The sequence below is a fragment of the Leucopleurus acutus genome, assembly GCF_964270905.1.
Source record: "Leucopleurus acutus genome assembly, chromosome: 1".
Lineage (NCBI taxonomy): Eukaryota > Metazoa > Chordata > Mammalia > Artiodactyla > Delphinidae > Leucopleurus > Leucopleurus acutus.
In genome coordinates, this window is record NC_139142.1 from 70,195,087 (window position 1) to 70,221,885 (window position 26,799).

The 26,799-nt window shown below is 34.4% G+C and overlaps 1 pseudogene across 1 annotated transcript; it reads right to left on the minus strand.

The window, feature by feature from the left end:
- Window positions 1–4,208: 4,208 nt before the first annotated feature.
- LOC309962314 (peptidyl-prolyl cis-trans isomerase A-like) lies at window positions 4,209–4,504 on the minus strand (annotated as a pseudogene). Its single transcript has one exon. The product of its transcript is annotated as a peptidyl-prolyl cis-trans isomerase A-like (transcript).
- Between the last annotated feature and the right edge of the window lie 22,295 nt (window positions 4,505–26,799).

The following is a 26,799-nucleotide window of genomic DNA, read 5'->3' on the forward strand; positions in this document are numbered from 1 at the left end:
ATTACACTGTAGTTAATGGTCAGTTACCACTTTTATGATAAATTTGATTTTGCAACTCAGTTGATTCAATTTGCACCAAGCTGAAACTTGAAACATAAAACAGTTTACTACCTTGAATCTACAAAGCAGAATACTCTTTGATGTTAAGGCAGCTTCGCACTGTGTATTTTCTATAAATTTAGTTTATTGAAAGCAGTACGTGTACTATTAGCACAAATTGTTGTTTTTAACTTACAGTGTTTATCGGCTTTCCATTTCTACCCAACTTCATCATTTCTGTTGCTTCAAGTACTTTCAACAATAAAATGCAAAGTGTTTCATTCTAAAATACTTTTAATATTATTTTCATTTAAGTTGAACTAGTCTATGTTATAATCTGTTTTGCTGCTCTGAGAATTTAAAATTGTAAGGAAATAACTGCTGCTTTCATAATTTATGTATATCAAAACATGTACCACGTCAACTGAGAAGTGTGTCTGCCAGTCCTGTCAGTTATGTTGAAAATTACAAATTCCTTATACTTTGAGATATGTTTGTAGAAGCAAATATGATGCTCAAGGAAAGAGCATATCTATCACATATTTCACGGACAACACGACATGACTAAAAGCTTCAGAACTTGAGTAATGCTGAAATGGGGTTCATGTATTTTTATACCTTCAAGATTTTAAATGCTAAAAAGATAGTACAAAGAGTCCACAAAACAAAAGAACAAATAAAATTAGTCTCTCTAAGCAAAGGAGTTTAGTTTGAGACTGAACCAATATCCACAACACACTCTTCTGCTGCTTATTATTGGTAGGGCCTTGACCAAGGCATATTTCATACTGCAAATGATGGGAATATTCTGCTAGGTGGAGTAAGAGTATGGCAAAACTTTCCTAAAGGGTCTCTCTGTCTTGTGTTTAACTGAAATATATCCTAGCCAGAATTAATCTATATTCTGTTTTATTACTGTATGTCTCCATGGTTCCTCACAGGAGGCACTTAAATAGGTATTTTAAAATGACTAAGTAATCTTTTAAATGATTTTATCTTTGTACAAGTTTTCTAAAAGAAAAATATGCATGGGTGAACCCAAATAAATAAGATCCCAGAATATGAAATGAAAATAACTACATAGTTAATAGCACTGAATAAGAATCAGGATAAGTACTTTCTAGATATGACCAATGATAAACTATTTAAGTTGTGTCTCATTTTTTAATCTGTAAAATAGAAAGAATGACATTTGCCTTCCCAAATTCCAAACTTGTGAAGAACAAAATAGAAAACCTATGATAATACTTTACAAAAATTAGATAAGGCTTGGGAAAATGGCATGCATTTAGAAGACCCAACTTTGAAAAAATCTTGGAAAGATTTATGAAATTTCCTATCTAAATTCCCAATAAAAAGTGTGCCTCTTGTAAATATGATTTATATTTTAAGAATAAGGAAAGATATCTTAATTAAATTGGTAGAAATTTAAAAACTTCCCCATGCTTATTATTTTAAAGGATCATCATCACTCAATAATTCTGAGAAATCTGAGGTGGACTTCTTTCCTGAGCTGGAGATCACAGTGCCCCTGACCTCAGACACATGCTGAGGTACAAAAGAGTTTGGAATTCTCTGAAGACTCATTCATTCGGTGTGATTTCTGGGTTCTTCTGACCAACCTAGATCACTTCTCATTGAATAAATAAGTCTTTTACAAAGGAACCATTCTGAGTTAACCCTGTTTTGTATAGATGGACAATATGTCTATGTTGCTTGTTCTACAAGAAGAATACAGAGAGAATCAACAGCTTGAAAATGTGCCTGGCCCAAGTATTTTAAATAGATTCATTTGGATTTGGAAAGCATAGAGCAATGCCAGTAAAGAGTAAACACGAGAACAAGGGAGAGAAAGAGAATGTACAACTGAAGACGGGTTTTATAACTGTGACCAGTAAACTCGGTAAAAGATTATGAACTATCATAGAGAAATATAAGGATATGTGTGTTAAAAAAATAATATTCTGCTGCTACTTGGCAAATGTTCATTCAGTTCTCAGTGTGGAAGCAGGATGAAGACAAAGTAAAATGTCTCATTTGTAATGATTCCAGAGTTGAAGGAAATATGGATTTGAGGACTGATGCTTAAGAAATTGCTGTTCTATCAAGTACAGCAGATAACTACATTCAATTCAAAATGACTTTTATTAATGATTTTAGAGACTCTGCCACATGCACACATATTTTTATTCATTAAAATTTTTCCAGTTGTGATTCACTTAAAAATTAAAAGGTAACTCTGTATTTTATGTATAAATAATGCATATGTCACCTGTGTAGCAGTAAGAAAAATGGAGTCCTCAACTAAAACAGCCTTTTCACATTTCCTGAACAGACTGTCTAAATTTTCTGCAGTATAACCTTTGAATTCACTACTATATCTAGAGTGATTTAAAAACAGTTCCAAATTCACTTAACTCCTTACCTAGCCCTCTCCCTGATCTTTAGCTCCCAAAATGCACATAAACATCTTCTAATAAGTTTCAGAAAAAATGTCCTGTTTATTCCGGAGTTCCCCAAGGCGTAAAAGTAAGCTAAGTGACTCTAAAAATGATGCAGGATTATATGTACATGTGAATCTTGGGAAGAGTAAAATTTTTCAATATCATTATTATTATATAAAAGTTTATTGTCCCTAAGTTTGCACTATATGCATTCTCTTATTCATCACCAGTTCTACCCATCAGTATCCCAAAGTCTGAAATTAAGAGAACAAAGAGAGAGGCTTGAAAAATAATCCTTCAAAGTTATGCCACATGGATGACAACTTCTAGAAATGAAAGGGCACAGATGATTCTCAGCACACAGAATATTTTTAGTTTTAAGCTCCGTGGTCTGATTTCTACTTGACTACCATATACATTTTTATTTGTGAAGCCTTTATAAGTATATAGTAGAAGAACTTGTGCTCACTTTTACACTGTCATGTACATTTGCCTTATTCTTTTTTACTTGTTCTTGACAGCGCTTCCTATCTTGTGGAATTAAATTTGAGGAGAATCTATATCACCATCATTTCGCTAACAAGAGACATTTTAAATAGACATTGGTTACTGGTGAAATTGTAAGCACTGACCTCTGAACGTCCTAAAGGAAAAAGCTCTCATCCACTGCCAGAAAAGGTCTCTCAGGGATATTCCTACTTGTACTTGGCTGGATTTCTGAGCCTGAGAATCTTTGTGCACTACAGAGAAGGTTATTTCTCCTGGTATAATCAGCCTATCAAACAGTCATTTATCCTGAACAATACTGTGCTGCTGCCTACATTTAGTCTCATAGTGAAAATGAAGTCATTTCTCATGAAATCCCTTAATAGATATCTCCACAACTCATTATTTTTTATTGTAAATAAGGTGCTAGACAGTAATAAACATGATAAAATGTAAAATGCATTAATGTTTTTGTTAAATCTCAAGTTGGTGATGTACCTTAAACCATATTTTTCAGAAAAGGTTTCTTATATTTAAACATATAGGGACCAAAACTATCTTATTCAACAATTTTAGTTTCATGGATATGTAAAATAATTGACAAAGGAAGGAGTAAGGAAATGAGGACTTTAAGCATCAAGTATACTGACTGCAATGACAATACCTTACCATAAGGAGAGCTGAAGAGAAAGAATTATTTCCCTACAGGATAAGTTCCAGTTTACTGAGGGATCAGACCTGATATTTAAACACAGTACTTGAAAAACCCATTCACAAGAGGAAAATCAAGTGTAAATAAAAAGAGTTTTAGCATTTGAATATCAACACAGATTTGGATAAATTTCAATGTCTTTATTTCAGAATTTTTGTTTGTACTATGCAAAGGATCAAGCAACTCCCTTCCTCATAGAGTCAAATGATTGAGCTCATTCACAAAGCTGCGTATATTAAATGGTACAAGGTATTTGAAAGATACTTTTATTCTTTGATCAGATTTGGATAAAATTGTAGAATAGGTAAGATTTTTTAAATTGCTGTTTAGTTTTTATTTTATAATCATAAACTTAACTCTTCAACCTAGCTAGACTTGAAGGGGAATAAAGAAAATATGGAACCCAAGGAACAGTAGCAAGAGCACAAAAGTTATAGGATAATCAGAGCAGATGGAGGTGGAGGGGTATTCTCCTGAACTACAAGAGAAGTGGTCTCGTGATTGAGATAAAACCTAAGTTAAATTTATTACAGTTGTTCACAGTGGGCAATGGTGATCTTGCTGGTCTTGCCATTCCTGGACCCAAAGTGCTCCATGGCTTCTAAATCATTTATAAACTCTTTTACCTTGACAAAGACCAACCCCTCAGTCTTGGCAATGCAAATAAAAAGTTGGAACTGTTTGTGTTGGGCCCAGAATTTGCCATGGGCAAGATACCAGGACCCGTGTGCTTCAAGATGAAGCTCTCCTCATCAAACTTTTCCCCATAGATGGACTTGCCGCCAGTGCCATTAAGGCATAGGAAGTCTCCACCCGGGCACATAGACCCCAGAATAATTCTGTGAAAGCAGGAATCCTGATAACCTTTCTTCCCAGTGCTAAGAGCACAAAAGTTTCTGCTGTCTTTGGAATTTTGTCTTCACATAGCTCAAAGGGGACACTGTCCAGGGACTCATTGTTGATGGCGATGCAGAAAAAGTACGGTGAGGTTGACTAAGGCTGGTATGTCTCCCGGTGGCAGCAACAGCATCAGCAAAACCCAGAATAGGTAAAATTTTAATTGAACTCTCTATTCAACTTTTCCTTCTCATGTGTTCTGTCACATCTCCCGGAACAGCACTCCTCATGCATCTTTAGGCCTTAATATTCTCTTCCCCTCTAACCTTAAAAAGGAAAGCTGATAAACATATTTTGATCAGATTTCAATATCTCAACATTTTAATCCTCAAGCTATTTCCTCATTTACTTATTCTGAGTGCTATGGAAGAAACTGACATATTCTGCTGTGTTCTCCACTTCTTGCACATACATTTCAGCCTCTGTTACAGGTATGTGTAGCCATATGACTGATTACTATCAAGAAATGGTACTGGAAGTGTTGTGTGTCACTTTCAGGCCACAGACCGTAAAACCATTTGGTGTCCTCTTTGCTATTTTTCTTCTTCCAGGTTAGGGTAGAAATGCTTACGCTGACCATGGAGAATATACATCGAGGAAGGTAAAGACTGCGATAGCCTGCCTCTCTGAATGACCATGTAGAGAATCACCCTTCTGTTGATCTCAAGTACCTACCTTTGGTCATTTACACAGAAAATCATAAAGCTCTGTTCTGCTTTGTTCCTTATCCACTTTCTGTTTCAGTGAGTAGATTATGTCACTTTAATACAAATGCTTATAAAGATCATTTACATATGGTGGAATTTCAAACACCCACACTCATAGGTTATAGAAAGAGGAAATTTTGCTTAGCAATTCATCCTACATATCTTTCCATACTGGTGAGAAAAAATTTATTTTACTGTTGTAAAGGCTGCATAATATTTCATTTTGCCATATTTTATTTAACTAGTTTCCCATTGATAGGACATATCATACTCCATTCTGTTATATATTTAAATGTATTCGATGCTTACTGAAAGTCCTTTCATACCATAGTTTTATCATCCCTGATTTATTTTAATTTATATTACATCACTTGGCTGAATTTTAAAAATTTCAATTTTTGTCAGGAGTGCTTGGATGCTGTCATGTCCAAGCACATTATGTGTTTGAGATTTTTTTGTCTTTATATTTGAATGAGAACTTGGTGAGGCCAAAAAAAAAATCTTGGTTTATGCTTATTCTCTCTTAAGATTTGTAAGACAATGCTCCTCAGTCATCTTATGCTGAATGTTTTAGTGCAAAGTACTGAGACAAACAGATTTTTTCCTATATTTTTTGTAATGTGTCTTCACCTGAATACCCATAAAACTTTATCTTGGTGATAACTGAAAGCAGAGGCCTCCCTGCCCACCCCAAATTTCCATAGAATACATTATTTCACTCTACTACTTTAATACTATATAAGGATATAGTAAATATTTACAGCCCTCTATCAATTCCTCTTTCATCAGTATGCCATTTGATCTGGAGATTCAAATTTTAATCTAATGACTATAACTACTCTTTTGTAGTGTTAATAATTTTCAGGAGCTTCACTTATGTCTTAAGTTGTATCACCTTTGCCTAACATCTTTATATATTACCATCTCTTGGGTTTCATTCATTCATTCATTATCTACTGCAAATTAACATGATTTTTCAAAAGTGACATTTCCTTAACTCACTTTTAAGATGTATCCTTTCTAATCCTTATTGCTTTTAATTTGTTTCACTTATTTTATATCTTTATTTAAAATTTAGGTATCCTTTACAAAAGTGAAAACATTTATTACTTCTTAATATATTCTCTCTTCTCGGTTATCAAATATTTTTCATTGCCTATTGCCTTTATTTTCTTAAGAGTCATACTCTCTGTTTTATGATAGAGAGTAGTATTTATCTGATTGTTTTATTATATAAAAGTTCCATGTGTCTTATTTTTACCATTTACCTAACTTTTATTCATTATATTTCTCTTGTCTACTAACCTATCAATGGATGCACTTCATGCTGTGCTGCCTTTATTATTAATAATATTTAGATAAGCAAAGACTGTCAAGAGAAACAATTTGCCTAAGGATAAGTGATAAAGGAAATTGGGAAATAAACTGGAGGCAATAAGGAACATACTTCCAAAATACAGAACTGGAGGACAGATGTAACTAAAGAATGTTCCAAACAGACAGGTCATCTTTGTTTTCTGCAGCACAGATCCTTAACTCATAGCAATGGTCTGAAGTTAACGTGCGATTTGAAAAAGATACAGTGTAGTACTCTAAATGTGTGGAACTCTTTCCTCTCAAATAAATTTACATTTCACAAGGTCCAAGGTCCTCATACCAGTCCTCATATAAACTTCCTGCAAAATTTATCCCACTAGTTCTGCTGACATGCCCAATCTAAATCATTCAGGAAGCATATCTTGATTTTCAATCAGGTTTCTCAGGAGACAAGAAGAATAAAACGCAATTGTTGTAAAGAATATAAAAACTTAATATGTTTTGGGAAATAACAGAAGGAAAAACATTTCAATAAGAATTTTGGACATGCAAAACTTTTCCAAGTTGAAAGTGAAATCAAGAAGAGCATTCAGTAAGAAAGACCAGAAACACTGAGTCATTAAATAGCTTTTTATATCTCAGAAACATTTTTGATGATCACAAGATATAAAAGAGGGCAGGGTGTGTGAAGCATGGGAGTAAGTTAGGAGAGAGATTATGTAGGGTCTCTTGATCAAGCTAAAGAATTTATACTACCTTTTATGGCACAGATAATCATATAAGTTAAACCTGGTTGGTATATACACCTCTAGTTTTTTTTGTTGTTGTTGTTTTCTTTTAAGAAGAAATCTGGCCATACAGTACATGGTAAGCCTGTGTGGAGAGAGATTATTGGTAAAGAGATCTGATAATTCTCTTGGATTAGTTCAAGTAAAGGCTAATCAGTGATGATTTAAACAGTGGCAGTGTAGTACAGGGGGGGAATCTATTCAAGAGCAAGTTAACTAATAGATTTGAGAAAACAACTAAAAAAATGTCAATGAAGTCGGACTATGATAAGAAAAAAGAAGAAGAGAATAAGTGGAGCTTGTTGACAAGAGAATTTACTTTTATTACATTATATCTTGGAAGGGTAAATATGAACTCAATAAAAGTTTGAATTAAAATAATTCTAAATGGGAATTCTATATGAAAATGTTTGTGTGAACTTTCAATAATGTCATTCTGAAATTCAGTATAGTTTAGAGAAAGAGATACTGATTCAAGAGTGCCCAGTTTTGAAATAAAAAATAAAATTATTAGAGTTAATAATATGCCATTAAAGATTTGTTGAGTAACAGTTTAAGTAAAAATAAAAAGTAATCAAATTAAAAACGGCTAGGAAGTCCATCATTTAATGTGTGGGTACACGAGGATGACCTGCAAAGGCAGGGACATAAGAAATGTAGCAGGAGAATCAGCCGCTACCAGAAGAAATGAATTGCAGAAGCCAAGGGAGAACATGTTGTAAAACTCAGCATATGGATAATACTGTCAAAAACTGTAGAGAGGTAAGATATGCTAAATATTTTATATAAATCAATAAGTATAATTTTATAAAAAGCTAAAAACCATAAGTTGATCTTGAATATAATTTAAAAGGGACTGGGTAAAATTGTTTGTGTAATGGCCAGACACTAGTGTCTTAAGAAATGTGTGCCACTGAGTAATATGAGAAGGTTGAGAAAATAAGTACAGAACATTATTTCAAGATGATGTTGTGGTAAAGGAAGGATGCATTTTGTAAGGAAATGGATTTTGATAGGCTTTTTCTTGGTTGATTGGTTGTTTTCATTATGAAAGAATGCTTGTACACAAGAACTGGGACAAAGACAGAGGGAAGACAGAGAACAAGGATCAAAGAGAAAAGGAAGGAAGGAGAGCAACAGGGGGAAAGGAGAGAGAGGCATGGAGGGAGGAGAGGGAGAGAGAGAGGGGGGATGAGAATGAATGAATGAATATGAATGAACAATGGAATAATGTAAGTAGTTAGGGGTGTAAATTTCCTGAAAAAGATTTGTAGGAGGCAGAAGGAAAGAAGAGATATGAGTTTTGAAAAATGAGAGATAGTACAGTCTCTATGACAGAATGAAAAAGTAGAATAGGTATGATTAGGAAGTAAAGGGGATGGAAGTGTGTTTTTCTTTTTTTCTGACATTATTTTTAATCTCTAAAATATGAGGTATGAATATTGCCTTTACAGGAGGGAGGCAGTGTTTCTGTAGACTTAAAAATGGTGTCAATGGGTTTTACAAAGAACCTATGGCACTACAAAGATCTTTATGACTGTGCTTAGAACCCAGGTATGTCTGGAAAGTATGGATTTATGGCTTCAGTTTCAAGGTTGTGCACTTTTCTCTAGCAATGTCAGCAATGTCAAGCAACGTTAAAATATTCAGTATTAAAGGTGAAAACGGATGACTTGTTTTATTCAATGCTTAGACTAGTCAGACTTTAAGGATAAACATGAAGTTGAGACTGTTGGTAGTCTTGGGGGGAAAAGTGTTGTTGTTATTAAGTCTGGAATGCAGGTTTAGAAGGTTCTTACTCTGAGAGCCCTTATTTCACTTGAAGATCACAGTGTATAAATTCTTGCATCAATCTGTTTTTCCATACTGAAACATCTTAGTCTTTGTGCCTATCCTTTAATAATCCTTACATTCACACAGGGAGTAGTACCTACCTTTCCATCCATGCCTAAATGTTTTACCTCTGTGTTCTCTCCACACCTATAGCTCCCTCATTTTTCATTCTCAGAAACCTTTTTAATCTCTTGCTTTCCAATGACTTTTTGTTTGCAGTTTCAGATTTTCAGATTTTCTTTCTCTTTACCTTGCAATTACCATATGCTTCCCTGTTCCTTTTCAGTCAAGTTTTCAGTTTATAGACATTGTTTCCATTTCTTGATCACACATATATTCTCTCTTAATTTAGTCTTGCTTCTGACATAACCACATTTCAGAAATAAAAATAAATTATCAAAAGATTCCCACATGCTGGACTTTCCTGGTGGCACAGTGGTTGAGACTCTGCCTGCCAATGCAGGGGACACAGTTTTGATCCCTGGTCAGGAAAATCCCACATGCCGCGGAACAACTAAGCCCGTGTGCCACAACTACTGAGCCTATGCTCTAGAGCCCGTGAGCCGCAACTACTGAGCCCATGCACCACAACTACGGAAGCTCATGCGCCTAGAGCCCATGCTCCACAACAAGAGAACCCGCCTCAATGAGAAGCCCGCACACCGCAACAAAGAGTAGCCCCCGCTCGCTGCAACTAGAGAAATCCCATGAGCAGCCAAAAAAAAAAAAAAAGATCCCCACATCCTTTTTGCACTTTCCATTTTCCTTGACCTCTACTGTATGTGGCAGCCAGTTCCCAAATGTCCCCTAGCAATCCCTGCCTGCTGGCATTTATACATTTGACTGTAAAAGGGTTGGTCTATGTGAACAATAGGATATGGCAGAGATGATGAAACAGTACCATTGAGATTGTTATGAAAGACACTGAGGCCTCTCTACTTCTGTCTCTGTCTCTCTTCACTTCCTGGGGAAAGTATGCTGCTATGTTGTAACCATTCCTAATAGATATGCCTACTTATTGAGGATATTCTGACATTATCACATCCCCCTGTTTTATTTCCTGGTAGCACTTATCACTATCTAAATGTATTTCATGCATTTATTTTTATGTGTTTATTACCTTTCTCCATACTAGATTGCAATGTCCATAACAGCAGGGACTTTTACTATTTTTTCACCACTGAAACTCAAAACCTAGAACAAGATCTTCATGGACTGGATCAATGACTGTTTATTGAATAAAAGAATTTAAACGCCTCATCCTCACAGAAAAAAAGGGAAGAGAGACAGAGGGAGAGTTTTATTACCCATCCCTGCACGTACCATAAGAAAAGTATGATGAATTTAAGTGCTATGTGTACATATTCCATCAAACCAAGAAACATAATTTCCATATGTCATCTTTCTAATATGGTGCCTGGCAGCTTCCCTGATTATTGGCTGCTTCTGTGTAGTCAGTATAAATGTCACTTGACACTGATTTTCCATTTCAGGATGTACAAACTCATACTTTATTATTTTCCCAAATAACCACCTCCATTTTGCTCTAATGTATGTGCTGGTAGACAACTCCACAGTATTCACTTTATAGTTCTCACAACTGAAGGGAAGAGGAAACTGCTTCCCATGCCACCATCTCAATATCCTCCCCTAAATCAGAGTTTTAATACTGGACATCTAGATATGCTTTGATTCCATGAGGCTTGCAGTAGATTCAATCCATAAGGTGTTCTGTAAGTGAAAACTTCTGATCTGTTGATGTTTCTAGCAGTCAGCAAAACCTGGGACTACTAATACACATTATCCTTTTGTGAACCTTTTAGCGTATTGTTAAATGATGGTCATTATTATTATTGTTGAGTATTTTTCAAAATATTAATTGCATATTTACACTTTTCAATAATATTTTTATCATTATTGTTTCTGAGCCCTTAGAACTTCGGATGAAATTTTTACATATGCATTCAAATATATTTACTAAGTAAAAGCAAGTCTTAAAAATCTGTTTCTACAAAATTTGCTGATGTCCAGCTATAGGACAAAAGTGCTGCCATTAAACAACAAGGTATAAAACCTTTTATTCCAGAAGAGGCAAGCTTTAGATTCTATGAAATGTGTAGAATATTTCTAAAATAAAAAATTAATGAATAATAAATATGAAGTATAACCATTTACAATCTCTTCATCAGAGTAAAATCCAGGAATCAGAAACTAGCTAATTATATACATAATTTTTGTCATTGTATAAATTAAATCACACAACAGAAAGCATAATTTATAAATACTTAAGATTTTTAAACATATAGAATGAAAGGAGCTGTTAAGCCTCTAAATGTGTGGTATCACGTTGTCTCTAAATTATTTTTAAGTGCCTCTCATTTTGTTCTATATGATTCGCTCTGCAAAAATTGGTGGTTAGGTTTGATTTACTCTACTTTCCCCATAGAGTTGTTGGAATTGGCACACTTCATTATAACTATGCTGTTACATTCATATCATTTAAACCCCCTCACAATCCCAGATTTAGTAACTCAGTAGCACTTACACTTGTATTGCAACATCTTCCATTTGTATGTGCATGTTCTAAAGCCAGTTTTTTAGGGTTTAATCAATTGAATCATATACCTTTCAGAAATGAATTTGGATACTACAGCCAAATTTCCACCAAAATATTAAGATGTGCCTTGTCTGTTTTATTAATGCATTATAAGAATTCATTAGTAATAAGTTTCCAATTCCCTTGGCTTGGCTTTATGTAGTTTATAAGTGATTTCACAGCTTCCACATAATTAATTCTGCTACTATTCTTTGATCTTTAATCAACATTTAACATTCCTCTGTTTATTTCTAATGGTACCCTGCAGCTTTTAAATTTACTTTATTCCTGCTTTATTTTCAAGGCCTAAAAGCAAAGCTTAATTTTCTAGGTGTAACAACAGGAACAAAACACCTGTGCTTTAATTTCAATAGCAAAAATAAAATAAAATAAAATGAGAATTAAATAAATAAAAATAACTGAAGAGAAAACACAAAAATTAAAACAAAATACCTTCTATCAAGTCCTTAGAATCTCATTCACTGCTCTTACTAAGGTTTTCTAATCTTTAACGTATATGTGCTGTAAGTTCACCAAATTTAAATATCGTACATATTTAAGACCTTAAGATAATAAATATATTGATGTGTCTTGAACAAAAAAGCTGTGAGGTCTAAAACATCCAATAATTTTAGGGATGTTTTTACCTCAAAAGACCCATGAAGCACACAAAATGTATCTACATTCCATAAGTTAGTGCTATATTGTGACATTGATTTTCAATATAAAAAATATCACAATAAAACATTTGGTTTTCTGCTGTAATTGATAATTGATTCTACTTAACAAGATCAAACATTCTCTAAGGGAACACACAAAAAATTATATATGAATTGAAAGTTTTTTTAAAAAGTAGGTGATACGATTCTATAGGTAGAAAATGCAGTCTGTTAGAGTTATAAATGTACAATATATTTCAAGTTTAGATATAATATGATTCTACTTGCAAAATTTTTTACTAAATGGTTTAAAAAAATAAGTTACAGTGTTCCCAAACACTCATTTTTTACATTAGGTGATGTATTCACTAACTTTCAGGATAATAAAATACGGTGTAAAAATACTCTAAACATGCATCTGACTGGAGATAATGCTAAAACATAAAGACTTGGATTGAAAAAGTTTGGACCTGAACCCAACCAACAGAATCATCATGACATTATCTAAAAATCATTTAGTTGGTTAGGAAAAAGAAATTTATTTACAAAATGGGTAGAAGTACAATATCAAATAGAGAAATAGAGAAAGGATGCACTGACTTAAAATTCACAACTGCCCAAACTTAATATAGCTTTTTATATAAACTGCATTTGACCTCACTCATTTATTTTTTAGACACAATATTTGTCTTCATGTTTCTCTCTGTATCTAGGCTTAAACAGAAAATGTGGAATTTTAATTTCAAAACGTCAATGAGAGACTTTCTTTTCTAGTTAAAATGAACAACTTGTAGAAGTGCAATACTCCCACTGAAACAATCAAATTGATATTTGATATACATAGATATAAAGATAGAAAAAAACTCTTGGAGCCCTGCTGAGAAAGCAAAGATTTAAAGTGCTAAGATCTCGAAAAAAAAGGAAATCAAACAGACATAAGTCAATCTTGCCTCAAGGCCAGTGGCCTGTTTTTGGCAAATCTAAGCAGAAGGCTACTGTTGAGGAAAAAATGAACCCGCAGAGTCTTTTGTAGCCTTATAAGACTTGGAAAGCAGAAAATGGAGTTCTGGGCTACAGAAGCATCTGATACATATGGGTCAAGATCCCAAAGAGAAGAGAGGCACAGAAGCATGAGTCTTTTATTTTGGTGCTTTTTCCATAAGGCATATTCCAAATTCTAAGTATACAAAGACCAACCAGAGGATCTTTCTATATTTAGAATTTAATATTCTAAATATCAAAATTTAAATATAAATAAAATGAAAACCAGTGGATTTTTAGCAGTTTCACCATTCTGAAGTGACAAAAATATGAGTTCGGAAAGCAACCCTTGAAAATACCACAGGGTCAGGGGAAAACTTGAAGACTGGGCAAAACTGACATTGATCAAATTATACAAAGGTTTCAAGCAAGTCTTGGACTATAAAATCAACTAACGACCTACAGATGCTCCAATTATTCCTATCTAACATGGGCATTAAAAATAACAAATAATCAATAATAAATAAGTTCAATATTTTTAATGAGGACCCTGATTCATTTTTTTGCCATTTGCTTACAACTTTTAAGCCTCACTCCTCCTTCTTCCCTTATGTGCCCCACATCTGGACAAGCTGATATGGTATTAAATGTGATAAGACCCAAAGAATAATGGAGATTCAGCATTTCAAAGTTCTCAAGTAAACTGACCCAGATGTTTTCATGCCAAAATATCATGGTCCCTATTCTTCCCAATAAAGGGCCCTAACCTTGGATTATGAGATCTACATGGGTTGAGAATTCACCGTATCTGGAGTTCTGCTTCCTTTTCTATTAGGCTTTTGCCTCAACCTCAACTCTTTCTGCATCCAACTGCAAGAGATGAGTCTCCAAGCTGCCAAAGAGGCCCTCTGGCTTTCAATTTTAGGCTTAATTGGTGATTAATCAAACTCAGACTTTCATTGTCTGTCTTCAATGCCATGAGATTACCCAGCAATAGCAGTTTGATTCCACAGTACTCTAAATTAGTCCTTCTCCCATACTTGTCTAACACACCAGGCACTGAATGACTAGTGCATTCTATCCTATCCCATTCACCACTGATGGGAGTTTTGACAATTAATTACACTACCAGTGTACACCAGGAGTTATCAGCATTCCACCTACTTTCAATAATGGCTCTCACTGTCAGCCTGACAGCAGATAATTCAGTTTCAAAAACTCAATTTAGAGACTTCTTCTTGGAAACACTCCCTTTACCAACTCTCTTAGATGTGTTCTCTGGAATGGTCTCTGAGGTAGAGAAAGAAGTTTCTTGGAGGATGATCTCAGAAACAATATTTGAAGGGATTGAGAGAAATTAGTCTGAGTATAGGAAGATGTTCTACTGCAATATGTTGCAACAGAAATCTGTGATGATTCCACTGAGAACTCTGGAGCTGAGATGGCCTTTTATATTGGTCCCAAATTGAGGTAAGGGGGCTTGGTTATTGTACCCCATGTGATATTAGATGTATGTTGCCTTCCTGGAGAATGTATAATCTTGGGTGATGCAGCTTCTTTCCTCTAAGGACAATTCTCTGAGAGGAACACATATGTGAACTGTCAGCAGCAGATATTCTTGAGAGCCATGAGAGTAAAAACTTTAGTCTAGGAGGGAGATTTGGATAGCACAACCCAGAATCCACTATATTACAGTTTGTATAATTCTAACTTTCTACAATTTTAAAATAGGTAGAACTAATCTATAGCAATAGAATCAGGATAGAAGTTAACTTTAGGATGATGATTGGAATAGGACATGAAAAGGGTTTCTGTGATGTTCGTAATGCTCTATTCATGATGTGAGGAAATAGTACAGGGGTAAGTTCAATTTATGGAAATTACTCAAGTTATAAAATTATAAACTGTACATTTTTGTATACACATATTTCAATTAAAAATTTAGTTTAAAAGCAATATGTCACTAATACACGTAACTGAAAGGATTTTTTATAATTTAATCTTTACTTTTATACAAGTTTGTATTTTGGAATTTTCTCTTATATTCTTTATATATAATTTAATATTTAATTTTCAATAGTGAAGGTGAATAATTATTATGATCAGGATATTTTTTAAACGACCAGTTTGATAGATTTGCATAATTGCTTAATGGATGTCTAAAATGTTCTTTTCCCAAATTATTAAAATAAGGATGTCTAAAATGTTCTTTTCCCAAATTATTCAAATAAGGAAAACAACCAACTGAATAATTACAAAAATGCCAAGGACAACTGCTTTAAGAAATATATACTTTGGTAGTTAAAAGTTATCTAGCTCAACCATTTTGCCTGAACAAGATTAGGAGATGGAGTTGACTAAATTAAAGGAAAGACAATATAATGGCTTGGTAATTGCCATGTAAATACCCCATCATTACAGTGTGAATATGTGATTGCTTCTCTCCTTTAAAGATGACTCTAGTTTACATGGTATTTACTTAGGGACTATTAAATGTAATTATAGGGTGAATTTCAGGAGAATGGAAACAAAGTGAAATTTTGTTTTGCATATCTATATACTGTAGGAGTTAACAGTTTTTTGCAAAAGTCATTTTGTTTGGATAGAGTACATTGCTTGTCCCTGTCCTTAACCAATTGATAAAGTTACAGAGTTGTCTCAGAAGAATTTTTTTAACATGATATAACTTTCCTAATATGTTGCATATTTTATTTTACAGTATAAGAATATTGCTGCTGAGGAATAAAATGATTACCTCTGGGTGTTCAAGAAATTTGTCAATGACAGTGATGACACATGATGATCTTTGTTACAGAGTTTTTATTACAATGCTTTTTATAATACATAGATGACAATACACAGACACTAAGACTCTGTAGCAGATATTCTGTGTTTATGAAAGGTGTTTCTACTGCCTGCTGGGGAAACCAGACTACATTTCCTAGCCTCCCTTACACTTAGATGTGACTATCTGACCTAGTTGTGGCCAAAGGATTGTCCTTGGAGTTGAAGTACATCACTTCCAGATGTAGCCTATTAAGAACTCCTCCAAGTAATGTCCATGTCTTCCCTTTCCCTAACTGCCAGCCAGAGGCAGACAAGCTATCAGAAGCCTCTGAGGCCCTGAGGATAGCAAAGACAAAACATGAACGGAGTCTAAATGCCTAGATGACCAAGTCCAGCACTGTGTAAAGACTGGAAATATCCACATTGTACTTCGTGTGAGTGAGAAATAAACGTATCATGTTAAAACAATGAAATTCAGAGGTGTTTGTTATAATACCCACTTACCATAAACAATTATTTACCCTAAATAATACAAAAAATTAGCTGTAATTGATATGCTGCCATTAAAAAACTGAACTGTGTGGCATTTGTTTAATAGTTGAGGAATGGACAAAAAGAAAACAGAAACCTAGAGATTTCTGTTGAGCTGTAACAAAAGTTCTATCTGCCATAACTTGGAAGGTAAGTCATATACATAATGAGACAGCTGCTCTAGAGAAAGTGATTGGAAAAAGGCAGGATAGAAAGGTGTGTTGGTTACTATTGGCTGCCTTTACCAAAATGTTTCTAGAAAGATATGTTACAAAGTATAAAAAGAATTGGAGAATGTCCAGAGATCAAAAGTCATTAAGGATTGGAAAGGCAACTGTTTTAGACTCTCTTCTAGAAAGTGCTAAGTATGGGGGAAAAAAAGTTGAACAAAGTTCAGTGAAAATTAGATAGGTAAAAAAAATTAAATAGCTGAGAGAGAAAAACAGAGAATGAGACAGCTAGGAAACTCAAAACTAAAGTGTAGTATGGAGGTTCCTTAAAAAACTAAAAATAGAGTTGTCATATGATCCAGGGATCCCACTCTGGGCATATATCCAGAGAAAACTCTAATTCGAAAAGATACGTGCACCCCAGTGTTCATAGCTGCACTATTTACAATAGCCAAGCCAGGAGGCAACCTAAATGCCCACCTACAAATGAATGGATAAAGAAGATGTGGTACATATATACAATGGAATGTTACTCAGCCACGAGGAGGAATGAAATAATGCCATTTTGTGGCAACATGGATGGATGTAGAGATTATCATATTAAGTGAAGTAAATCAGACGAAGACAAGTATCATATGATATCACTTATGTGTGGAATCTAAAAAATGATACAAATGAATTTATTTACAAAACAGAAATAGACTCACAGACATAGAAACCAAACTTATGGCTACCAAAGGGGATGGCAGGAGTGGGGGAGAGATAAATTAAGAGTTTGGTATTAACAAATACACAATACTATGTATAAATTAGGTAAACAACAAGGACCTACTGTATAGCACAGGGAACTACATTTAATGTCTTGTAATAACCTATAATGGAAAAGAATCTGAACAAGAATATATAAGTAAAGTGTATTTAAGAACTTTGTCTGGGAAAGAACTATGGGTGCTCTTATTGACCCATGGAACTGATTGGATTCAAATAGATCAGAAGGTTAGCAAGTTTTCACAGGAATTATATAGCCAAAAGAAACTGAGAGTGTTGTCTAAAAATGCCTGTGGCTTTTCCAGCCTTAAAAAACCCTGCCAGTAAGTAAACTGCAAGCACGTGTAGACCCCAATCAGGACATACTTTATTCACATAAGATATTGTCACAGAGGATAACAAGAAAGGCCCTACATATACGGTGAAGCTAAGGCCCTAGGAGAACTACGATTAGAGAGATTGAGGACGTTTCTCCCCAAAATCAAAATCAGAGTCTAATGACGAAATTTTCCTCATCAACCTCCACCACAAATGTGAGTCTTCTTAAAACATGTCTAGCAGGATATCAAACACTGAAATATATCTATGATGCTGTGTCTTTCAATTTCCATATTTTATTTTGTCATTCTGGATCTTCTCCATCACCTTGTATTTGATGTTTTAGGGGCAGATAACCTGTTTTTTCTAGTTCATTGATGTCTAGGCCAGAAAGAATTATGGCCAGACCTGATGGAGAGAACACAGTATCACCAGAAAAGCTTTAAGGTGGATGGAACAACTAGATAGGATGTTGGCTTGTCTCTTAAGGTTAGTGTGTCCTATATGTTGGGGGGAGAGTAAAACAGGTATTTGTTGATTAAAGGTCAGGGGCTATGCAGAGACTGCTTTTCCTGCTACTTTCCTGTCTGAGATTGAGTTCCCCCAAAACAGACTCTGAGATGCAGATTTACAGGTGGGTTTGTGGTGCGTAGGAGTAGAGGAAGTAGGATTCTATAAAGGAAGCAGTTGAACTGTTGTTAATTCACCACAAAGGCCTTGGTCATCCCATAGGAAACACTGGAACTGAGAGGGCCCTTCACAGTTGTCCTGCCTGTGGCAAAGCTGGCCAGGTCTTTACAGCCCACAATGACCACTCAGAAGTGGCAGCCTCTGAGGATGGGGCAAGAATTAGCTGTGTCAGATCTCTTCACCTGAGGGCAATTTTTAGAGAAAGAATTAGTTGAAAGTTAACCCCTACCAGTACTTCAAGCAGCTGTAGAAATAAGCACCTCAGTCCTGAAGGGGGAATCTGAAGGACAACATCTACTATACTCCAAGACAGAAAGCAAAATTACATTTTCTACTCTGCCACTCTTGCAGTCAGGTATGGCTACATGACCAATGGATATGCCCAATTTATAGGCCTGGTTAATAAAATTCCCCTGCATGATCCTCCACACTCTTCTCCCCACACATACTGCCTGTTACAGATGATCCAGCAAAAGACAAGGCTGCACAGTGAATCCAGGAGGTTAAACAAACCGTGGATCCTAAATGACCAGGATGAATATTGTCACCTGACAAGCAATATCTAAGTTTGGATTTTTTTATAAGGAAAAAAATGAACCCATTTTGTGTTAAGGGATAGAGATTTGAGAGTTTTTTTGTTATAAACAGAAGGCAATATTATTTATGCTAACTAATAAAGATCCATACTGTGACAATAAATCATATATATATGACATTATCTAACTTTATCCAAAGTTCAAAATAACAGTAGTAATGATGATAATGATAAGAAAAAAATTACAAAAAGAAATAGGGTCTGCATATTAGTAATTCACTTGAGCTCCCCTAGTTTGTTTGTTCATTGGTTAATTAAAGAATAAGAACCTGCTGTGTTAAAAAATAAATAAAATAAAATTCAAAAATTCAAAGAAAAAAGAATTGGATTGAATCACCCCGGTTCTTTCCAGCATTAATAATCAGTGATTTTATGACATCTTCTTTGGGATAGAATGATTCTAAAAACGATAGAATCATTTTTTAGAACTTCATAATTCTATAAAGCTGCATGGGTCATGCAAGGTGAAATCTGATATTTAGAATTCATGCCAAAACCCATGTACTTCATTTACTGTAAGTCCTATGCTTCATCATTGGCCAAGATTCAGACTTAGATGCCACATGTTCATGATTAATGTGCTGCTTTGGGGAGTGTTTAATGCCTTTTCTGCCAGCAATCTAACTTTATATTGATTGAATGAATTATCACGCCTCTCTCTCAGGACTGGGTGCTTCACACGCAGGTCTTCTTAATGGATAGACTACTTATATCCTAGTAGAAAGGATTTGCAGAAAAAAATTTCCCTCTTTCTTTCTAGAAATTGGTCTGTTTCTTGTGCTACTAGAAAGATTTTCCATGATTCAGTTCATCATCATAATAAGGATGCTTTCTCCTCAAAAGTTGTCTTTCCTGGCTGTTCATAGTTGGCCAGCCACGGTGTCAGACACTGAGAGAATCCATTGGTATAATGAGTATTCTAGGGGAGTACTACTTAACAGCACATACATACAGCTTCCAAAACTTTGTACAGACAAGAGTCATGAGGGAGAGTTTCAAGTAAAATTAATAGCCACCTGTGCTTTAAAAAAAAAGTCAATGTATTATTGAAATGGTATTCCTTCAAGGCTGCACAGCTGGTTTAATGCTGATTATGCTTTAAGACAGAGAGAATAATTAAATAGGATAGAAAATGGTGTAAGGTTATTCATGACAGAAAAGATGCCAAGAACACTACAACAAAGGCCAGTGCCTGATAAAAGAAGCTAAGATAAATTTAATGAAAAACTACTAGCTTACAACTTTTTTTTCCTTCATCTGAAGGAGCTAGCTTTGTGAAAATACTGTACACACTTGGAGAGTTCTACACTTTAGAAACAACTCTAATACACATTCTTGTACTCATTTCTGTGGTGTATATGCAGTGAATAGGATACGTAAAACCCACTTAAAGTTTAGCGTTGTGGGCTTTTTCATACATACGTATGTTAATCAAATAAAACAATATTCTTAAAGAAAAGGGCTCTTGTGAGATTAAATTAAAACATAAATGAAATAAAAAATTTCAGAAGTACAATCCTATCATAATTATTTTAATGGGTATTCATGAAATAAACCTATATCATTAGGTAATTTTAGGGAACTTGGATTTCATTGCTAATGCTTTTAAAAAATTTATTAGCATTTGATTTTCTCTGTCATGCCCTTTTGTTAATGATGCATTGATATTAATCTTCTAAATATCGATGCTTCTTTAAGCATAATAATTAAAATTACTCAAATATTCAGACATCATTTTTAAAAAGCAATATTAAACCCATTCATGTTGTAAATTCTTATTCTCATTTTTTAGAGAGTTAACATTATGATATTTTTCACTTGAAATGACTTGCCTCACTTAAATTAGGTTATTTTAAAAGTTATTTCCTTGCTGAATCCATTTCAAAAGTTTACTAGCTTTGCTATTATTGGTTAATATCTGAGATCTTTAAGTACACAGATACATATGACTTTTAAAGGATTTCAGAATTTTTAAGAAACAATTTAAATATATACATACACATACACATTCACGGAGTCCGAGGTCTGGGGTGATTCTACTCGTCTCTGATGAAATCAGTAAAATTTACAAATTAAAACCCTAACTTCAATGGCTCTAATAAGTATATAGAAAACATCTAGTTCTCCAGTTGGATGGTTGCACAAATGCATTTCACAGAGGAATCACAACTGTTACATTCTCTTCTATAAATTATAAACTCTCTAAGCAACGATGCATTTCCCCGAGCATCTTCTGTACTCTCATTACATCAGACAAGGTAAGAGCAGGATTAAAACATCTCTTCACTTTAAAGAGGAAACAGAACTTTGGGCTGGGAATTCCTATTTTAAAGAAAGAATTATTCCCATAGACTTTGCATTGGTTCAGTGGCAAAACTGGCTCTACACTGTTTTGCTCAGCTTCCTGCTGGTTGTTCAGTCTGTCACAATATATAAAATATCCTTGCTCTGATATCACTGCAAGCTTTCCAAGCGATTGCATTCCAGATGTGATTAAGAATAAACTAATGCCTTCAGACATGCTACTTTCTCCATTTCAAATGATCATTTTACAGAAGAATACATTATATTTTTCCATCAGAGTTTGATTTACTACTCATAGCTGAAGAATAAATTTGATCTCTTTTATCTATTGGATATTTCAGAATAAATTCCTACTTTCATTTAAAAATTTAGTAATTTCAAGTTATATTACCTCTTCTTATCAGTTCATGTTCTCCATTACCTTCAACTCCTCCTAAAAAAAGCATCTAGCAAGTTTTTCATATTGCTTAAACTGATTTTCAAAGATAAGGTAATAGGAACCCAAATGGAAAAACCCATTTTAGCTGCCCTTTAATAACATGCTTCTAAGAGATATATTGGGGTCTTATAATTCTTAGCTGACTTTACAAAATGGAAAATTCCCCAGATATTATCTTGATATTTCAGGCATGAGTGAAACAGGGAAACAAATGTTTTGTTTTTTAAATCAAACAGAAAAAGTGTTTTTTGGAGAGTACTCAGATGTGACCTCAGAAAAATTTAGTTTAGAGATTTCAAGACTTCATTCTCACTGCCAAGAGTACAGAGACCATATTTTATCCTTCTCACTAATTCTTGAGATACCATGTTTCGTAGTAAATACCTCTCAGAAAATGTCACGGTCACCCTTCCAACTGTTCTCCTTATTGAAAGAAACACCGCATCTTCAAATTAACAATTTTGAATAGATAACTTCTAATGGCGTTAAAAATGCTCCCAATTCAACTCTCCAGGGATATTCATTACCACCACATTCCTACTCTCAAACCTGATTCTTTTGGTTAATAGGACTCGTAAAAGATCCCACCCAACTATGTATCTTGTGTTTGAACCCCCTTTGTACATCTAATAAATGATGCCCCTAAATATGCTGTGTGAGAGGCAATATACAAATGTCTTTTCCAAGCTTCATGATGTGAAAACCAAAGAATTCCTTTAGAAATACCTGTCCACTCAATGGACTTCACACATTCTATTGTTTTATCTTGATCATGGGTAGGTTTCTTGGAAATCAAGCAGAAATGAATCACCTCTGAAACATCAAATTATCCACTGAAGCCACTGCCACTGAAACTATTTTCTTTTTAAACCAGCTGATTTCACATGTTTTACCTTCTAAATACACACAGGCATTTAAAAATATTTTTGTATATGTTTAAGACAAGTTTATAACCTCCCACATATAGAATACCTGTGTCTACCACATTTTAGCTGAAGTGAATAAACAGTCCAGTCGAAAGACAGTATTTATTTCAACGGAATTACTTTTTAAGCTAATTTTCATTAAAGCATTAAATATTTTATTCAAAGTTCACTTCTAGTGAAATAAAAAGATTGTTCTAGCAATTGGAAGATAAATTTGGTATGTTTAATATTCAATATATTAAGAAATGATTTAATTTTGGAAATTATGTAATTGAAGTACTTGGCTTACTCACATGATATATCCAATTCCTAAGAAATTAAGCAGTGTTTTATCAATAAGAAAAAGAAAAAGAGTGCATTTATGTGAACAGCTGTTCAATTTCCAGATTCACCCTGATTCATCTTTGTTTAAGTTTCTCTACCCCTCAGCAGCAGTTCTGCAGACAAGCATACGCCGACTTTTGGTAAGGTATAATCAAACCACTTCTGCCTTATATTTTTTAGACCCGATAGGCTTTTATAGGATAGTTTTGATTAAAATATATTAAATTGTTTCACTTCTCAGAGTGGGGTATGATTGGAATCACCTGAGTTCGTGAAAGAGCATGCTGAATCCAGTGAGACACTGCTGCTTTTGAAGGCACATGACATGATTCCCCCATCACTTCATGTGGCCAGACTGCCACCAAACTAAAACCTGGCAAACTTGTTTTAAATTTCTTGAGAATGCCATGTTCCTTCTGATCGCAAGGCCTTCATGAATCCTATTCCCCCCATCTGAAATTATCCAATCATACCTCTCCAATTCCACTACCTGGAAGACATCTACTCAATTATGTCTAGCCCTACCTCAGTCTCCTTTTCACTGCACCTGGTTATGTGCTTTCCCAAAACACACTAAACTACTCCTTCATAGCAACTGTCACAACTATGATAAATTTGCTTTTACTGTTTTCCTTTTTTCTGTGTCTGCCTTTTTATATACCCGTTACCTGCCAATAATATTGAACCTGTGTCTGTTTTGTAATCATTTTATTACCAATAAATGGATGTTCCATAATTTTTTAGCAAAAATCCATTCAAATAATACAGATATATTTACAGAAATATTTGGAATGTAGATTCATATTTTTCTTTACCTATCAGAGTGACTTTTTTCAGCAGAATAATTCTAAGAATAGCCTGGAGTAACTATTATTATTATAATTAACAAAATATTTAGTAGGTGCTTACTAGTTAGGATACATTCGGCTGTAAGAAACATGATTAAGAGTTCAAACTTTTAACAATAAGGAAATGTCGGACAAGAAGTCCAGGCATAGGAAGACTCTAGACTTCCTTTAACTCAGTGTTCAATCCAGGTTGTATTCATTTTAGAATTGTAGGTGTTTCCTCAGACTAGACAACTCTGGCAAATTTATGTGTCACTTCCAGAAATGAGAAAGAAAAATTAGAGTAATAGGTTTAATTTGTATACTTCTCTTTGAAGCAGAATGCCAGTGATGTTTCTTAAGTTGGAGTGATACTATATGCCTACAGTTTAATCATTCACTAGCAAGAAGAAAGGGACCACCATGATTAGCTTACCTGGAGCAAAGGATTGTGCCAGTCTCCCCTGAGGCACAAGCCACCAGAAAAGGGATAAAACAAATCAGTTCTCTTTTAGGAAGGAGGAAATGGTTTTGGGGGGATTAAAATTAGGTAGGTAGCAAGAAGTGTCAGAATTAGTGACCAAAAAATGTAAGGTCCTGGGGGAAATAAGTTTTTTAAAAAGTAAAACAATTTCTTCTAGCATTTTACATTTTTGCCAAAGAATACATTAATTTAAAAAGTACATTGTGGTTTTGTTTTTTATTTCCTCCAATACATTACACAATTTTCATCTCGTAACTTGTGTAAGCCATTTTCTTCCTTTTTAAAATGTAAGATATTATAGGCTTGATGTTTGGACAGGGTTGTGCAAGAAGCAGGGGGCATGACAGGGAAAGTTAACAGAAAAGATGGTCAGTCTGTAAAATTACAAAAGTGAAAAGAAACAATGTGCTCTGTCTATATTATAGGACAAAGTTATGACAATGAAGTATCTTTTGTCTTGGGAAAAATATAGATAGATAGATAATATATCCAAGAAAAGCATTAGAAAGTAACATGGGGGGCTTCCCTGGTGGCGCAGTGGTTGAGAGTCCGCCTGCCTATGCGGGGGACACCGGTTTGTGCCCCGGTCCGGGAGGATGCCGCGGAGCGGCTGGGCCCGTGAGCCATGGCCGCTGAGCCTGCGCGTCCGGAGCCTGTGCTCCACAACGGGAGAGGCCACAACAGTGAGAGGCCCGCGTACCGCAAAAAAAAAAAAAAAAAGTAACATGGAATGTGGAAATCTTTCTTTCTTCTAAGATGACTTTAAAATAATCATAAATTTCTTATTGATTCCAAAATAAGGGTTCTATTTTTTTTTTCTTTTCCTTTTCCTTTAAATGAGCTGATATTCTACTAATGAATTTAGTTGAAATTAGATGAAAAGTTCAATTAACATGTATTCCTTGTAGTCAAGAATATTATGAAAGCATCCTAGCATGATACTAAAACCTCAATATATACAAGCAGAGAAGTTAATCACCATCATTACCATTTATATCTCATTCTGATAACTGCTGAGTCTTGCAGCAGTAAATTACACAGATGCTGTAAAACAGCAAAAAACAACATTATGTCCAGCAGAGAACTCAAAATACCATATACAGTATCAGCCTTAGAGTAAATGATTATTTATGTAAAAATAAAGAAAAATAACACTAAGTAACACTGGTTTTATCTTGGCAAAGGAGATTTCAAAAAGCTTACTAGTTTGATGCTGGGTAGAAGTAGCCTGCTTTGCTAGTATTACAATTGCTCTGACCATAGTTAATCATTGATTATTCATGAAAACATACCCACTATGGGCACTGTCCAGGCCCCTTTGCTTATACTTTATTGCTCTCTTCCTAACTTTTGATCATTTCAACCCTCATTAGCATATCACCTAAAGGATAACAGAGGGAATGAGGCCTCACAAATAAATCAGTCAAAGTGACTCTGATAGAGGAAAAGCACTGAAGACTTTAGCTGCATACCAACTATTAATTATAGCGTAACATTCAGAATATATTACTGAAAGAGTTAAAATTTCAAACGTATCAATAAAGTCAAGCATAAATTATTTGAATAGCATATTTCCCTTGAAAATTTCAAAACATTTAACAGAATGATAAAGTAACAGGAACACCGCACTACAAGACATCAGAGGAGTCTCTTATAAAAATGGTGTCTTGATTCTCAAGTCAATTCTCTATCATGTTATTCCTACATTTTAGGGCACAAAGAAAAAAATATGTTCATGTTTAGCAGCTTTATTGAGATATAATTGAGGTAAAATGCTTTGTATCTGTTTAAGTTTTCACATGTGTGTATTATCACCACTAACATGGTAATGAATATATCTATCACCCTAAGTTTCCTATGAATTTTAGAATCAGCTCTTCCAATTTCCCAACAAAATCCACTAGAATTTTGATAAGGATTAAATTGAATCTGTAGATCACTCTGGGAGAATATGCCATCTTAACAATATTTAAGTCTTCTGATCCATGAATTCAGTATCTTTCCATTTATTTAGATCTTTAATTTCTGTCAGCAGTGTTTTATAGTTTGTGTATACAAGGTTTATACTTCCTGGGTTAAATTTATTCTTAAGGGTTTTATTCTTTTTGATGCTATTGTAAAAGGCATTGGTTTTAAAATTTCTTTTCAGATTGTTCATTGCTAGTATATAGAAATAC